We start from the raw sequence: 18719 nt of genomic DNA, 5'->3' as shown, positions 1-18719 counted from the left end.
TACCTATTACGTATCGTGTTATCCCATTTTATACACTGATTATGGGAGAAAAAGTGTCAAACCTGTTGATGATGATAATAATAATTGTTGGTTATGGCCTTATAAGTTACTTTTCATGGATGGATCAAAACTACTTTATGGTAGGTTTTACTACTTTACTGTAGGTTTTACTACTTTACTGTAGGTTTTCTGTGTATTAATTAGAATACAATGTAGGTCTGTTTTTTAGTACTTGAAAAAAGGTAAATAGGATATAGGCCTAATTGCTTTTATTTTCAGCAGATGAGCTCTGAACTAAAATGAAAATGATAGGCCTACTACTTAACTAGTAAAATTTTCTTTTAATCAGATATTAAATGACAGTGTTATCTCATTTCATCTTGAGATTATCAATCAGATCAAACAGGATAGGGTCAGCTATGTGATTAACTGTCCGCTCATTTACACCAAGGGCAATTGTCACTTTTATAAGAAAATATTGAATAAATCCAGTGATTTTCTTTTTATTATTTTTGTTATTTATTATAAGGAAGTTCGTCATACATGTGTCACTGTTTTTTCTAAATATATCAGTGAAATGTTTATTATTCATTGAATAAACAAATGATCATATCGGCCACCTCTACATGAGTCCTGTTTCACATTCTGTCTTTTTGTTTCTTATTATTGTTGTTTGTTTTCAACACTTATTAACGTCTCCTGTCATTTCATACCCTTCTATTTCCTCTTGTTCCTTTCAGCCGCTTCATCAGAAGCAGAATTTCATCCTTTATTAAAGATTAGCTTCACAGAGACTCCCTGTGACATGTTGTCACAGCAAGCCATGTTGGTATCAAAGTGGGTACCCCACTGAGCTTTAGCGCAGAGCTCCCACTTTATTGGCCTTGTAAAGCAGACCACATGTGGCAAGATCTTCAAAAAAAAAAAAAAAAAATCAAGGAAACTCGATCATTTGACAGTTCGCAGCAGGCGGGTTTGTTGCTCATTTCTGAGACCAGTTCTTTGCTGATTCGCCACCATTTTGCAAAGCTCTAGCTGCTTCAAATTGAATTTGCAGATGAAGCTATTAATGATGTAATAATTCAAGCCCCAATTCTTAGTATGCTACTTACTGTGTGATGTTGAGCGATAAAGGGAATAAGATATGACCCTTATAAGTGAGTTGAAGACACAGGGATTAATTTTAATGCAGTATCTTTTACATTTTACATGTGACTAATAGTTGGGTAAACCAGAAGTGTAAAGTTTTGGGGTATTGTCTCAACATAGATCAAAACTCACACAGTAAGTGTCTTTTAAGACTTTGTAAGTAATTTCAAGACATGACAAAAACAGTTTGCAGCACACTGGATTTTTAATAACTCTCAATATCCATCCATCCATCCATTTTCTTCCGCTTATCCGGGACCGGGTCGCGGGGGCAGCAGTCTAAGCAAAGATGCCCAGACCTCCCTCTCTCCAGACACTTCCTCCAGCTCCTCCGGGGGAATGCCGCGGCGTTCCCAGGCCAGCCGAGAGACATAGTCCCTCCAGCGTGTCCTGGGTCTTCCCCGGGGCCTCCTCCCGGTGGGACATGCCTGGAACACCTCTCTAGGAAGGCGCCCAGGAGGCATCCGAAACAGATGCCCGAGCCACCTCAGCTGGCTAACTCTCAATAGTTACAGAAAATTTTGGATTAGCTTTCAGATGACAAACTGCTAAAAAATGGATTAGAAAAGATTTAGAAGAGACATTTAGCTGTAACCATTTGTGAGTTGTGAATTGATTTACTTACCAGAGAGAAGCACTGGGGGAGATTTGAATAATTAATCCAAGTTAAACCCATTAAGAATATCCATGTGGACACTTTTTTGATGTTAAAGACAGTGTATGATCTCAGAGTGCTTTCAAACTATATCTGGCTTTTATTTATGGTGTCTGTTTTCCCCTCAAGCAACAAAGATCAACTGGCTCTTGTGTTAATTCTGTAGAAGTATACAGTACAGAGTTGACCTGCTAGATCCCATGTCAGTGTTTTACAACTCTGCTAGCAGCCTGAGTAAGGTTTCTCTAAAGCTTGTGAATGACTAATTATTCAGTACATCTTGCTCAAAATGCATTTTGTAAATATGTGAAAGAGCTCTGACTGTCAAATGACTTTGAGCCAGTTCAAAGCTTTGAATAATATCCTACTTTTACCTTAAAGGTTTATCAGCTTGATAAAGAGTATCACTTGAAAAAAGCCCATGTGAGACTTGGTTCTTTCTACTTTCTTATTAATTCATATGAAATTAATGTTGTTTACTGATTTTCTGCAAACACATCAGTCCAATCTTCATCCATTTGATAGGTTTCCTCTCTTGGATTTCTCAAAAATATTTATAGGTGATGCAAACCCCAGCAACAACCACAGGGTCAGAACAGGGTTGTGAGATCTCAGAGAAACACAAATCATCAAAAGTCTCTTAGGGTACTCTACTGCGAGTGCCAGACAAAGAGTGTGTATGTGAAATGTAATTCACTACATTGTTTGTCATGGATTGCAAAGAAAAACAACATCTAGCTATCTCTTCCTACACCATACAAGCTGTCAGAACTTTTTTGTTGTTTTTTTTTTTGTTTTGTTTTTTTTTGCTTTTGCCCACTGGTCACTTCATTTTTCAAGGCAGCGGGCTTGTCTAAGCCCACCCACAGTGAGGGTGAGAATCAGACAGGAGGAGGTTTGGCGTGTGAAGCAGGTGAGGCACAGGCTCACCTTTGGGGCTTCACTGTTTTTCCCTTTGCTCTCCAGCAGGACGTCTGCTGGCCCATGGCATATCAGGAGTGTACATTTTAGTTGTCCATCTCCCGCAGTGAGCTTCCACATACTCTCAAAAAACTTGTTAGCTACAAATTACTGCTAGTCAAATGTGTAGCAGAATGCTAGAGCTGGTCCTTTTTCACAAAATCCTGGCTGTGCGTGAATCCAAAAGGGATTAAAGCACCAGTGAGGCAAGCCTTGTGACCTTGTAGTTATTCCTTCAGCAGTTATTAGCCAGGGGCTACAGTGGAAGGCTCTGGAGAGCTTCCCACACAAGAGCGACAGGCCCTGTACTCACAAAACTGCCAGGGAAGCACAATAAAGATAATTAGCAATGAGACCAATAGCCGCCCGTAGCCCCACCACAACCACCACCATCCCCTGGATATCTCATCCCCTTCCTCCTCAAACTGTGCTTAACACACCCCCTCCATTTCATCTCCTCCATTCAACCTCCATCCTATACGCTGTATGTCAGAGCAATATGCATCTCATACATGGTGATTGGTAATGTCTTCTTAGAGGTTTATAGGTTAGTGCTAAAAGAAGAATTCACTGAAATAGTTCCTTATGTGTTTTGCCCCTGGGATCAATGAAGTCTTAGATATGAAGCTTAGCTGGTTATTTTAGCATAAAAACTTAAAAAACACAACTTGTTTTTTTACATTTCAGTTTTTGTATGACTTAAACAAACAACACATAGCGTGTTAATTTGGCATCTTTAGAGATGCTGGTAGGTGGATATGTTACCTTTGGACAGAACCAGACTGGTTGTAGTTTCATGTTTATCAGACGCATGAGAGTGGTGTCAGTCTTTTCACCTAGTGCTCAGCAGCAAATCAAATAACTGTGCTTTCATTTTAAAATAAAAGTGTCCAGTACAGCATACAGTGAACATTAGCAGTAAATAGCAGGCCTCAACACTGAACCCTCAGTCTAGGAAGGAGTAAAAAAAAAAAAAAACAGGATAAAATCAGTTTGAAAAAAAAAAGTTTAACAACCCATTACTGGACCCATGACACTCCACCATTATCTTAGCCCTTCAGCCATGTTACTTCTGTCTGAAAACAAGGTAGTGTAATTTAGAATGCATTTCAGGGCAATTAAAATTTCTCAGGCACAATTATTTATTCCCCCAGAGGGGCTGCCTCAATCAGTTTACGTGTGTAATGGGTTTACGGCCTTGACGCGCCAAACATGTCCTGCCTATCTGCCTCATGCTCTTCTCAAGGCTGTGGTTATTAATTGTGGCTAAAGTTGATAAATAAAATCACCAGTGCTCTTAATGCTAATTAGTGTTTGAGATAATATTTATGATTTCATAAGCGCATATTTCTCCAAAGGCTCAGGCATTTTGCCCCCTATCCATCGGTCATAGGCTGTCTTGGATGTAATCTATCTATGGGGAGAAAAGAGGCCGAAAAAGGGGTCAGTGGAAACACAGGCAGTAAATATTAATAGTACTTAGTGGGTACTTTGGGAGAAGTAGTATTTCAGGCTATTTATTGAGCCCGGCTACTAAAGCAAAGGTACAGGTTTGTGTAGACAGAAATATATGATAAATAAGAATGGGAAACATTCAACACTCTGTGTAAGAAAAATAAAATCCTGGTCACTTTTTTAAGAACCTCTATATAATTTATAGTAATACAATCCAGTACAACAGTTCTGCGACATATATAACCCTCACAAAGCTTATAACGGCCTGTTTTTCTTAATTTTTCCCAAAAATGTTAATTCAGCTATATTGATCGTGTTTATAGTGAAATGTATTTCTAACATTCTTTATTTCTGATGTTTGTAAATGAGATGGACACACATAGAAACACCTCTCATTAAGATGCAGTCCAGTTCAACACAACAGTTAACTACAGCCGATCAAAACGGAACATTGTTGTTTATCTAAAGTGTTTATAGCTGAGTTGTTGCATTGGATTGCATTAGATTTTACAGGTGCACCATAAAGTGGCAAAGGAACTCATACCTTGTAAATTATTACAATTAACAAACCTGTGTGAAGTGAATTTCTGGTAGATGAGAGCAGCTGCAGTCACAGTGTTGCCAACACTGTTATCACCGTTTAGGTTGATATGGCAGATTGACAAACAAATACTTGCATATTTAAGCATCCAGCAGATACAAAACAGCATTAACATTTATTATATTTCTGGCCACCTGGTGAAAGTCTCATTCACCTTTTTGATTTGTTTTAGCTTTGATCAGCTCCTGAGAGAGATATCCAGATCTTTAGTTGCTAAATGTTCCACTACTGTATATTAATCTACTACTTTTTAACCGTGTCTGTGTTTTAGAGCTTTTCCCATGAAAACAGCTGCAATGAGCTTCTCCATGGGTTCATCATTACAGTGCACATTTTACATGCACACAGATATTTGATGCACTGTTAGATGCAAAGCCATTTTTATTTGTTTTGCTTCCACTTACTCCCTATGATTTTCTTCTTTTAACAGAACACCTTTTTGGCTTTCCAGTACTTTGTAGTTTGCAGTGTGTTGCTGAGATGATCTTGACAGGAATCATTTCTTCTCACTTGTCCGGTGCACAAGCGCCAAGAAGCGCTTCAGCTACTTTTTTAACATCACAACATGCTGGTGCCAGTGGCTCACTGGTCTGACTATTGATCCAAGTCACCACATCAAGGTGAGCATCAGCGCTGCAGAGTCCATTGTGGGACCTGATCCTGAAAGAGCAGAGCTGTCCATAGCTCTAGGCAATGCCTGAAAGAGTGACAAGTGCAGAAACCACTTCAAGGGGGCTAACAGTGCCCTCAGCCCTTTCTAGTCCCCGCTTCAAAGCTGAGAGCGGCCTCTGGCAGTTCGCCCCCCTCCTCTATCTCCCTCCTCTCCCTCTCTCGATGTCCTCTGGGGTAGCTGGTCCTATTCGCCTCTCCCAGGGCCGTCAATGTCAAAGCATGAGTGAGTCCAGTCAAAGCCAGTCCCCCCTTCAACACACACACACACACACACACTTGTTTTTGATTTTTTTTTTTGCCTTTTCCCTTTAAGTTTTCTCTTTCTCTCTGATGCACAGGTTCCATCTCCCCTGCATGACTGGCCTTCACTGACAAGTGGAAATCACAGATATTCTACTGGCAAAAGAAGGAGAGTGAAGAAGACTTCAGAAACACGTTCCCTACAGCTATCAGTGTCCTGAACACAAGAATGAAGACACCCAGCACATCTTCTCCACTATATACTATAAAAACTACTGAGAACATGTTCGCAAAACATTTAAAGAGGGGTCAGAAGAAAGGGTTTACTGCATGGTGAATTTTTGACTTTCTAAGATAAATAAGTGATAGAAAAAAGCAAGAAAGGGAGCTTTACTTTGCCAAAAGGGACCTTGGGTTTTGCCCTGTGGGCATGGCAGCTTTCATTTTCCTATTTCCTCCATTCATATTCCCAGTCGGTTTCCGGAGTTATGATTGAATTTCACATATTGGAGTTATATCTGGCAGCCAGACTTGTTTATCTGCTGGGGCTGATAACTGTACTAGTCTGAGTATGAAGCAGAAAACGAGGGGAGGGACACAGAGAGTGGGAGGAAGGTACAGAGAGACAGAGCACTCATATATTCTCATCTCTTCCAGTCTTTTCTCATTGATTTAGCATGTCTTCATCAACAGTCTGACCCAGGTACGGCTTTTTTTCTTTATCTCACCTTCCAGCTTAGACCTCTGAGATAGGCTCAGCAGGAGCACCTGCCAAGCGTGTGTCAGTCAAAGCATCTGAAAAAGGCCTAAACAAGGCCAAATACATAATGGGGACTTGTGACACCACATGTAAATGTTTTAATACATTTTTAATCAAAGAGCTGCATTTCACATGTTGATTGTTTCACAGATTCAAACTCTGTGTTAATGTACCTGTTCGTTCTTAACAGCAGGCATTACTGCAGTTGATCAGCAATCTCAGGTCAGTCTGATGAAATAATAGGAGAGGTTTTAAGCACAAGAGCAAAGAGCAAGGAATAATGGGTGACGTGGGCCACAACGCCCAGGTTCAATTTGGTTCAGTTAAAGCTATGGCACCATGTCATAGATAGGGCCGGTGAAAGACTGGCTGTTGACTCCAGCTGAAAGAAAAGTGAGACAAAGAAACTTAGGGAAGACTGAGAAAGGGGGAGACAGAAAAAGGAGGACTGAGGAAAAGCAAAAGAGAGAGAGAGGGGGGCAAGCAGTGCTTGCTGGACCCTGACTGCGTGCAAGGCCTCAATTATTCATGCGGCAGTGCACATGTCAAGAGCCCACAGACAAGCACAACGGCAAGGCCGAGCGCAAATCAAACAGCGCATCCATGGGCAATGCCCACAATGCACCTGGAGGAACACATTTTGGCCCATTTCTCTGTTGTTCTCGGATAAACAGAGAACAAGGCTACCTGAGCACTGCCTGATTCTCCTCAAGAGCCAAGAGCTACTGAAATAGACTTTGTTTGCCCCCAACCCTCACTTCATTTGCTCACTTTTTTTGGCAGACATGTTGGTGCCAGTGGGTTCCATCTTTTCATGCCTCATTAGCCCACTATTTCATTCACTTTATTCCTCTGAACTAGCTATCATGCGCTTAGTGTTGCTTAAGTCTACTGCCTCTCTTTGCTGCTCCCCAACATGTCTACATTAACTACGGCTGAGGTTTGTCTCTTCAAGTGCTGGAGGTTAACGCAAGGCTCCAGACTTCCATTCTCATCTTGTCTTAGTTTATCGACCACTGCCTCGCTGTCTATTCTATTTCTTCTCTCCGTCTACGCCCAGGCCTGCTCCCAGACTTTTTTATTAATATTATTATTGTATTGTTCAAGGCTCCAAAAACATCTAGTGCCAGAAATTGCTGCTAATCATCCAAGAAATATTTCAAGCTTTATTGGCTTAGTGTCTATGTGGTACAGAAGCATAATCAGAGTCATGTGTATAACCGGAATACATTGCCATTTTATTTTCTCTTCATTATTCAGCCTGACATCATGCTCATGTTAGATGTTTTATATTTGAGGAGGTTCTTATTTTGCCCCAACCAATGAGTAGTACCTGACATATTCATCCTATTTTCTTTATTTTTGTTGACACAGAAGAAGCAGTAATGGTTACTAGAAGCAAACTTAACTTTTGTTATGTAATTCAAAGTTATTTCTGTAAGCTGACTTAGTAGCAGCGGTCTTAGCCAGGTTTTTGTGGCTCTTTTTCTGGTTCAAGGATGTTCCCCTTCTTTAAGGATAAGGCCAGGCGTTTTCTATATTAATAGTATTTTCAGCAATCTTTATACAGAGTCTAAAACCGACAATAATTTGCCTCTACTCATGGTTAATGTCTGTCAGCGTGTCAGTCCTGGATCAGCTTATTCATCTGTGCCATAGACCTCCATTGTTGTTCAAAAACAATAAAAAACACAACAATGTAACACACCCCTGTTCTGTGCAACATATTTCTTCATTAGCAAACCCTAGGCCTGAGCGTGAGGAGTTAGCAGAGTGTAAACAAAGATGAGAGCTTGTACATGTGCAGTTGACTCTGACTAGTGCTAACTTCAAGAAATGATGGCCGCTGTGAGACTTTGGGGCAAAATAATGGGGTAATGATGTAATGAAAAAACATGTCACCCAGTGCAGCGATGTGTTTTTAGTTGTTTTATAACAACAACGGAAATCAATCGCATAGACAAACAAGCTAATCCAGGACTGACAGGTGACACACATTAACATTAAGACATTAATTGGACATGCACTCTAGGATAAGTTTGGTTTGGTGTACCATCCCTTAGCTATTGGCCTAGCCTGAGGGTCGTCCCATGATGCAGAGCTCCTCTCCTCTCCTCTCACCTCCTCTCTCTCCATTTTATTTTTATATGCCATCATCACATGTCACTAACTGTGTCTCGTCTCTCCCCTAGTGTGTGTTCTTTCTCTCTCTCTCTCTCTCTCTCTCTCTCTCTCTCGCTCTCCCTCCCTGTACCTTTCTGCAGATAGCCCTGCCTCTGGAGCTGTATGCTTCTGATGAGCATCAACCTGCCCAGTGTTTTAATGTTTGTTGTGTCTTGTTGCTGATTTCCTGATTTGTATTTTTATTGCAATTTGTTACCATACCTGTATGTATACTAAAAACTAAACAACGGACCCTCACAGTTCTGGGAAAAATATATATTTTTACTATATTTTTCAAAGGTCCAGGTGGACATTGACAGTCGTGCTTGCAATGCAATGCATTTTCATCTATGTACATATTTGTACTGTAAGCTTACAAAGATTGAAGGAGACAACCCCTGTGTTGTCAACCAGCTCTCAAAACACTACTCACTACAATTTTCTACAATACTTGAAATACATTACTAGCCCAATCCCTCTGTGTTTGTGTCCTGGCCTGACAGACGTGAAATGTGTATGGCACTGGTTTAACACTCATTCTGATATGTTCAGCTGAGAAGCAAAGTGGCTTGTGAAAAATAATTTACTTTCTTGAGACATTGCACCAGTCAGTGAATCCCACTTCTTTCTTTGTTGGGAATTCTAATATGCATCTTCAGCATCAGTTTAGAAGAAAGAGCATAAAGCGGGAGTGGCCAATCCTGGTCTTCAAAGACCACTACCCTGCTTGTTTTCCAATTATGAGGACTGGGATTATCCACCCCTGGCATAAAGGGTCATTCTGATCTTTAATGTGAATTTCCCTTCTCTTATTTTTTTGTTTGTTTGTTTGTTTTTTGGAGGGGGGGTGTCAAGTTGAAGAGGCAACGGAAAAAAACATGGGTAATTTTTCTTCTTAACATGTTCAACAGTAAGACAAGCTCCACAGGAACCTACCATCAATAGCATAACTTCAGTGAACGTGTAAAGATCCACAGGAGGAGCTGGTTGTAGCTGAGGGCCTTCACTATCACTGTCCTCGAGTCCAAGCTTCTGCCTGTGCAGGTTTCTGTCTTTCACTGTATATTCACTGTTTGTTGAAGTTCAAAAACATAACTCCTAATTTACAGTCTACTTCTTTCTTTCCATTTCATGCTCCATCCCAGGAAGAGGAAGGGAAGACAGGAGCAGGAGCCAAATAAATGCAAGCACTAATGCTGTTTTGGATAGCATTCTGCTTGTTTTTCCTTATCAGCTGTTTGATTAAGTCCTCATAAACCCTGGGCAGTCAACCTTGGTGTTCTCCGTGGACACAAATGAGAGAAAGAAAACTGTGTGAATTGAATATTGCATTTTCTTTATGTTTTGACATCTGTAATGAGCACCACATACAGGTTGGACATTAGCTCATAATGGCTATTAAATTCATTAAGGCAAACTAACAAAGTGATTGTTAAAGATTTGTAAATTTATGAAAAGCACATAGTGAAAATGATTATATAGGCCTTTAAAGAATAAGCTCACATTTTTTCTGCCTTCATTTTGTTTTACGTGTCCAGTATGAAGAGCAGGAATATTTACTACAACCAAAACTGGTTTTAATGTTCATATAGGCATATGAATGTTTTAACACTGGTTCAAAAATATTGTGAACCTGCCCTTTAATATTACAGTTTACACTGCAAATGAAGTGTGTGACACCTGGTAAGACTGTAGAGAAGACCAGGGACATATATGCACTATATGTGTATGTATGATCAAATATTTAGAGAATCTTGTGTTTCCTCTGGTTTATTTGATCCGTACAAAAAAATGTGAAACAGCAAGTTGCAGTTTTACAAGGAGTTATGTGCTGGACTGTTTCTTGGCTGGATGCACAGAGTCTTGTTGTTATTGTTAGCAGGCAATCAGCCAAGATGCCATGAAGTCACTGCACCCAACCATGAAACAGTCATATAATAATAACAGACAAATGTGAGTAGTATCAAAAATGTTGAACTAAAAAAAGGCAAACAGTCTAAACTGCAAGAAGAAATTCTTTAACTACCTTCTGTATGATTTATATTAAAAAGTGGCTACTTATTTTATTATTGTTTAGTAAGAATAAATGCCTAAACCCTTATAAAGCCTAAAACAAAACATTCTGAAGATGGAAGAATGGCCAGTCTGCAGTGAAATATTAAAATGTGTGGAGCAGTAATTGGCACAGCCTCAGTGAACTTCCAGACTAGAGATAACCACACCCTCACTGAGGTGGCATTGCCTGATATACATCAGCAAAGATACACACATACACATTCACACACAGCTCCTTCCAGCATCTCTGCAAGAAAGCAGAACAGACCAGTTCTAGCAGGTGAACACAGTCAGCCACGTCAGTCTGCTGCATGGACAGAGAAAGTAGGCGCAGCGGCATGCTGCCCTGCCATGGCACAGGTGACCGCTTTATCAGCATCCCATAATTTATGTTGTGTTAATTAGGTCCCTGCGGCTGAAGTGGTTGGTAGCAGTGGCTGGTCACATGAAGGAGAAAAGGGATGGAGAAAGAAAGAAAAGAAAGAGGTGGTCATTACATATATATAGTCACATTAACATGCTCTCAGCAATGGCACCAAACTGACATACAAGCATGTCATAATTAATGTTGGTGAATTATTAATGTGGCTGTCCTTGATACGTTTACATGCTGTGTGCGTGCATGTAGAAACCCTTGTGAGTTTGTGTGCTTACCTGCAGCCTCTCATGATTTTCAGACTAAAACATTCACCCTGAGCTGCCTCCTTCACATTCTTCCAGCAATGAGGACGAATGTCATCATCTGGAACCTGGAGTAAAGCTCAGCTGCTGTAAGGCCCCAGCTCAGCCATCCTCCCTGCTCATTAGCTCAGGCCGAGGTCAGGGGTTCAGCGAGGGGAGAGTTTCAGCAGGGCGGCCCCACGGTACACAGGGGCTGACACACAGGCAGTCCTGCAGGCCTTGCTGCTGTGTTATTAGCTCTCAGTCTGCTGCTGAGGGCTGGCGCAGGTCGCACACTCTGGTCCACAGCAGCTCTCATGAGGATCCTATAAATAAGTACACAAACATACACACACTTAAAGCTGTGAAGAGTAGAATATAAAATGTGTACACTCACAGAGAGTACTTCCCAGAAGGTGCACTCACACACACACACCCACATGCTCAGATAGCCTACATAAAATGGAAAAGCTGAGTGGCATTAAGATCCATATTGACAGAGTGAAATCCCATATGCACCCCAGTTCTCTGTGTATGTCAAATATTCCTCTAGGTGTGGATCATTCAGTTTTATTACCTTGCTTTAGAATTGAATGCACGAGAGATTTAAGTCTTTTGAGGAATAAAATGCACACACACTGTGTTTTCATTCCTTGTGGGGACTTTTCATTGACTTATATTCATTTCCTGTATACTTATCCTAACCTTTACCATAACTACTACTTGCCTAACCCTGACCCTGTCCCCAACCTTAAACCATGTTGCCACCCTAAAATTCAGTGACTGGAGTTACAGTATTATTATTGAAAAGGTAAAAAGACAGATTAAGGGACCAATGTGTAATTCTATTCTATTGTATTTTGGAAGAAAACACTATATTCATTTAAAGGCCAGTTACTTTACAAATAAAGATGTTACAAAACATATGATGAGCTAATAAAATCTGATGCTTTGTTGCCTAACAGTATACAAAATACATACAACTAACAACAACAGTAAAACGCTACCCCAATACATGTGTAAACCAAAAAATGTGCAATAATTACATTTTTAATTAATAAATAAAATGCATTTATTTTATTGGCCCATTTTCAGTATTAGTATTTTTGCCTTAAATGCTGTATGTACATTCTGTTGATAAAATGCAGGTACTTTCACTAAAATCTTTAAATCAGGACTTCTGCTCGCAAAGGACTATTTTTACTTAGTTGTATTACTATTTTTACATCAAAATCTTTAAAATGTCAATATTTACTCCACAACTATTGTTTGAAATCATGATGACTAAAAACTGACTTTTAGCAGTTGAGAAAATAATCTTACTACAAGGTCCATTTAAAGGTTGTCCTGGTGCTTTTGATAATATTACATGAGCTTCATCAGCTGATGAAGAGTGTTAGTTGTCATGGTATGATGTTCAATTTAAATTTTTTTCTGAGTGTTTTAAGAACTTCTCACCCTTTTTGCCAACCTTTTTGAGGACCATAGCTTGTTCTTGATCTTGCAGACAGCGGTTGAGAAGTAAATTCGGTTGTTGCAGCTGTTTGTGTTAGTTCATATATTAAACGACCTTTCGATCATTTTTTTTGGGCATGAACTGTGTTTTTTAATGTTACATTAATGTATGTCTTGAAATGAGTGCTGCGGCTCTTGTGATGCATTTCAGAAAATAACACAGTTTCGCTCCCAGATACATAATGTATGTATTTGAAACAACAAGGGAACATGTATGCCTTTCAACCATATTGCAAAGGCATGGCCTGACAAGTAGTAGTTTTATTTTTCCTTTTGCATCTACCCTTTATGGAATGTTATAAACCTCCCCCTCAAGACATTTAAATTGCTAATCATCACATAGCTTCAATATCATACAGACAATAAATAATTTAGACTATTGTCCAGTCAGCATAATTCATTAACTCTTGCTCCAATCCCTCTTTATTTCCAATCTGTCCAACCTTGAGACACTTTAATCCAATGATGTTAACTGAGATAAAATCATAATTATGGCAGCAGTGCCTGTTATTTAAACCAGATCAAGGACAAGAAGGACTTTAGGGATGGAAGGATGTAGCATGGATAGGAGGAGTAGAAGAGGGTTGTAAATGGGCCAGATTCTCCTAGACCCTTGGTGCTTTGTAGAGGGTGTATTTTAAACCCAGAGACTATGAACGTCTTTATGAACTAAAATTAAACCTTTTGAGACCAACAAGAACATTATAAAAGTAAACCTGAGCTTGTAGTGAGCCTTTTCAGTGAGCTGTAACAGATGACTGCTGGTACTGATATACAGTATTAATTAGTGGCTTGAAGAGCTTTTGTATTTTACTGTAACATCAACATTCACTCAGTTTGTCTGTGTGATAGTGATTCCTGAGCTGAACGCAACCCCAATGCAACACTATTTACCATCTGTGCATTTGGCACTGTACAAGCATTGGGGCATTTTACGTCACTCTTGCATCAGTTTGCTTGAATAAAAATAAGGTTGTCTTCTCTCCTGCATGTGTCTTGAGCTTCCAGTGTAAGAAGTAGATGTGTGTCCTGACCAAACATGATGTGTCTTAAAGTATCCACAACTGTGTGGTCAGGAGTGAAGGAGTCACAGATGGAGAGAAAACTGATATTTGATAGCAGTCCATTGGGCCCAGATGACTTTGGCTGGGTGTGTGGAAGCCATGAAGAGGTGTGTGTTCACATGTGTGTGCGGTGGTGGTGGTGGATGGTGGCCAGAATAGCTGCTGCTTGTGTTTGTGCAGCAGTGGACCAGGAGGATCATGCCTGCATCATGGCCACAGGCTTCAGTGTCCTGCCCAGCCACCTTAGCTTGGCTACAGAAGTACAGGAAAACCACTGCAGGAATAACAAGACCAAGATGTTGGATAAAATCAAGTCTCTATCCACAAAAGTCAAGAATCAACATGAAGAATGTCAATGTTTGCGCAGAGAGAGAAAAAAAGACTTTTAAAATATACATTTATTCAGAGCCTGTGCAAGATCAAACAGCAAAATTGATCTGCTCTTCTCTCAACCCTTGCTCTGCTCCCTCCCTTTCCCTTCTCACCAAGTATCGACTTTCCACAAGGGCCATCGCCATGCTGACTCTGGCCTGGCCTGCTGTCACCTCTCCTCAGGGCAGAACCCATACTATTATGGGATAGGGTTTATTTAACTGCCTGGGGTAAAGATGTTTTTGGAGAAGTGCATGAAGCCCAGTTCACATGCACATTTTGTCTTTTACAAACACACAGACGTGGACTTCTCAACTGGGCTATCTTCATTACAGAGGCCCCCTCAGACCACAGACTACAATCTATTCTAGATTATCAATGTGAGCCAAGCTAATGCTGCACTTTCTGAATTAATATATTGATCATATTGACATTAAAATTTTGAAATATTATTACCAAAGAAACAGAAGTAACATGGCCTAATATTAAGAATTTTAACAATACAACCATGACACTTTTACATATAAATAAAAAAATGTATGTGACAATATGCTAAATATCAAAGCAGGACAGAGAAACAGCTACCTGTTCATTGTTACAAAGTATTGTAACATGTAACAGCATTTTTAATAGTGTTGAACAACTGTACACCTCTATCAGCTGTTGTGTACACAGAAAATAATTTAGTGGGATTCATTTAGTGTTACTTTTGTCTTTCGTTTGCATTTGTTAACATTAAGAAAAATTGCCATGCTTTAAAACGTAGAAGGCAGCCCAGACTGGAAAGGGTGTTTTAGTCGAGTCACTAAACCTTGAGCCCGAGTGAAGTCTCAGGTACCCAGTGTTTGAGTCTGGGTCGAGTCCCCGTTACCTGAGTCCCAGTCACCAAAGTTTACATTATGCATAACTGACACAGCTGTCACCATTTTACTAGGAGTTTAGTCACTGTGTAACACAATAGCCACACAAATGCTCTCGTAAACACACAGCAAACAGGTTTTAATATCAATACCTTATGCCAAAAATTATTATGACCTAGTCCTCATCTCCAACTTCTCAGTCCAAATGCAGTCTATGCTCGAATCCAAGCCCAAGTCTGAGTCATCAGTGTTCAAGTCCAAGTTGAGTCCTAAAAATCAGGACTCGAGTCTGAGTCCTGGACTCAAGTACTACAACACAGATTTGAAGTGAAGTGTTATTACAGTATGTGGTAATAATTCACATCAAAAAGACATTTTATGGTTAAAGCAGTCATATGGAGGCAACTTGAACAAAAATAGTGTTAATATGTAAAACGTAAGACTTGTATTTATGCTGCAATATGATAACTATGCACTGTATAACATACTGTGTTGATATTTCTCATAAAAAGTTTTCAGGGTGAGACACATGTAGGTGTCAATTATTTAGGAACATATATTTTTGTGATGCCCTGCAGAGTCTGTAAGACTAACCACTGATTGTAAGTGCTGCTTAAAAAAATCTTAATCAGTGTTTCAGTCACAGAGAAACAAAACTTAACCTTAAGTTAATTGTATTCTTCAGTTGAGTAAGAGTTTGGTGAAATGAATAATTTGACACCATAAGAGAAAACATGCTGTTGTGGCTGGATGGATGCTGGTTTGGTCCAGTGGTGCAAATATGGATGCAACGGCTCCTGTGGAGTCAGATCTCAAATTGGTCCAAGAGGAGGATCAATACCTCCAGGAGCAGATAGAAAGAATGATGGGCATCCTAGGCAACTCACTGAAGTAAATTACATTAGAAGCTCAGACACTGATTCGTGATGAGAAAAAAGCAGAAAAGAAAAAATAGCCAACATGTAGCTCTTAAATATTTGGACCCTCAGTTCTAGAAGCATCGAGCTATCATGTGCATAAAGTCAATATAAATTTTCCAGAAAGGATAGCTAATTTGGGGTGGATAAGAATTGTGGGAATGATATTTATTTGTTTAGAATCACTCAAAGTACAAGTATCTCAAATTTTTACTTCAGTACTCAGATAAATGTTACTTTCCACCACTGGCCAGAGGTGAATAAAATCCTCACAGTCCTGTCAAGGTGATTTGGGCAATATGGGTCACAACTTCAAAAAAATGTCCGGAGCAGAGCAGAGAGTCTCTGTGCTCCAGTTCCTTGACCTAAAGCTCCTCCTCTGGCCAAACTCATCAACACTGTATTTCGTTTTTAAAGGCCGTCTGCTGGTGATCATGATCTCTGCTTCTCGGTCATCTGTTGTGTTGGGTATCCATCCCCAGCTCTTGTGTGATGTGACAGTGTAGATGTGTGACCAGTGGGTGGCCCCTGGTAGAGCCAGCCTGGAGGTCAGCCGGTCACTGTCCCTACGAGGCAGCCCTGCCGCGGGTCACCTGCTGCCCGCTTTCCCCTCGTTATTTATCTCTCCCTGACAGTTCATTCCTCTTCCTGTCAAAGCCCCTCCTCTTCCATCTCCTCATTTTTCCCTCTCCTCTGCTGAGTTTGGCACCAGTCCTCTGATCCTATCGCCAGTACTGGCTACCAAGGCCAAGGCATGCTGAGTCGACCCCTTTTGCACCACTCCCCATCCGGGTTATATGACATCCAGCTTCAGGGGCCTCCCTAACGATGGGGGGGCAGTTCACAAGCCTATAAGTGAAAGTCCACAGTGTGTGAGTTGCTCTGTCTGGCTGGAGGGGCTCCTCTCAGTGGTCCACCAGAGGGGTAATTACTTCCCCAAGTTGGGCTCCGAACTGGACTTCTTGCCCCCTCAAGGGCGTGGCGGGGCCGCTGCACCCTCTTTCTTTAGGAGAGCAGCCTATGGAGGGAGAGCCTCGACAGCAGACAAAGTGAAGGCCCTCCTTTGGCAGGTGATAAATTAGTTTGCCTTACTGAGGTGGGAGGGGGGTGGAGAATGACACTCAGAGGACATGAGGGGGATGAGGAAGTCACAAATACAGTGCAGGAAAGGGGAGATTTTACAGATAAAAATATCTTAAGCCAAAGATACAGGCGAGACCTGCTTTTGTAGTCATGCACTTCAGCTTCTGTTCTGGCCATATTAGCTGGGGAACAGATATCAAGGACAAAGTCTAAAATGTGAGCAAGTGGTGGGCATTAACATCAAGAGAGCATATTGTAATCACAGGAAAATAATTACTATCATCTTCACTTGGTCACTTAGACATGATTATCCCAAAGCCAGGTACAGGTTTCTGTACTTTCCCATACCTCCCAGTGATCACAGCCAGTATAAAGTGACATGATAAGGAGAAAAAGAAGCAAAGTGAGCATGTAATTAGCAAGTGGTTTCATGTAAGTGCTCTTTGATTTATAATTCAGCATAGTGAGGACCCCTGCTACTCCAAGCTAGTGATCCTCTGAATTAGCCCTGCGACTGGGAGAGGCTGCAGTAAGAGGGGGGAAGAACCTGACTAATTTGAGCTCTCTTTGAGGTGGGTTTAAAAAGGGAAGGAGACGTGAGGTCCATACCTGGACCTGGTAGGCCTTAGATCATAGAATACCACATAAAGAGGGTTAAGAAGGTCTCTGATCAGATGAAATAATGGTCAGAGTTATAAATGACTTTGCAAACAGAACTTTAGACAGAAAAGTTTGATATGATGAAAGCTGCTCACTTGTGACTAACACTTAGAGCAGCAGTAAAGTGAACCGTGGCATCAGATTTATTTACAAATGGCAGCCTAAAGATACTTTTACTTTCAAGCCAAACTTGTGAATGGAGTTATTTTCTAAGGGAATTGAACAAAATTATTCCCACTCTTAACTGCATTTTTGATAAGGGAGGCATTTCTGTCAGCGGTGGCCTCGTTTTTCCTCCGCTCAGCTTGGTACATACTCTGATTCTCTTTGGTTCCCCATGGGTTCAATGATCATCCCATATTCTGACGCCCTTATAAAGCTAATGTGCTGATTTTACGTTTTCAACCTGCCATGATCCCCTACAATCCCTTCTGTTCCGCTTTCACACTCAAGTGAGGATCCGCTGCTGCTTTGATCACAGTCCCCCGTTAAAGGTTTAAAACGTCTCAATTCCTGATGATTGTTGGGGCCTCTGTGGTTTACGTTAAGCATTTCCCCATGCCCCCTGTCCAAATTCACCGCTCCTAAATGAGGCACCCTCTCTCCCAGCTTCCCATCCCAGCGCTGCTTTCAAGTTCCCCCAATTGGGTGCCGCAGCTGTAAGCCCTAGATTTTGTCTCCTCCATCTTTGTCAAGCCCATTTTCCAAATACAAAAAAGACCCAATAAGCTGGGTCTTCATTGCTGCTCTCCAAAGTAATCCCCAGATCTCCCACTCTCTCGAAAATCAATGCAAAGGTTGAGACAAGGTGAAGCTCACTTCTTAACTCCACGAGTTGGGAAGCGATAAAGTCTTTGGATCACTTTTTTGTAATTATT

This window comes from Monopterus albus, unplaced genomic scaffold (genome assembly GCF_001952655.1).
Source record: "Monopterus albus unplaced genomic scaffold, M_albus_1.0 scaffold15.1, whole genome shotgun sequence".
NCBI classification, from domain to species: Eukaryota; Metazoa; Chordata; class Actinopteri; order Synbranchiformes; family Synbranchidae; genus Monopterus; species Monopterus albus.
Note: the sequence above shows the minus strand (reverse complement) of the source record.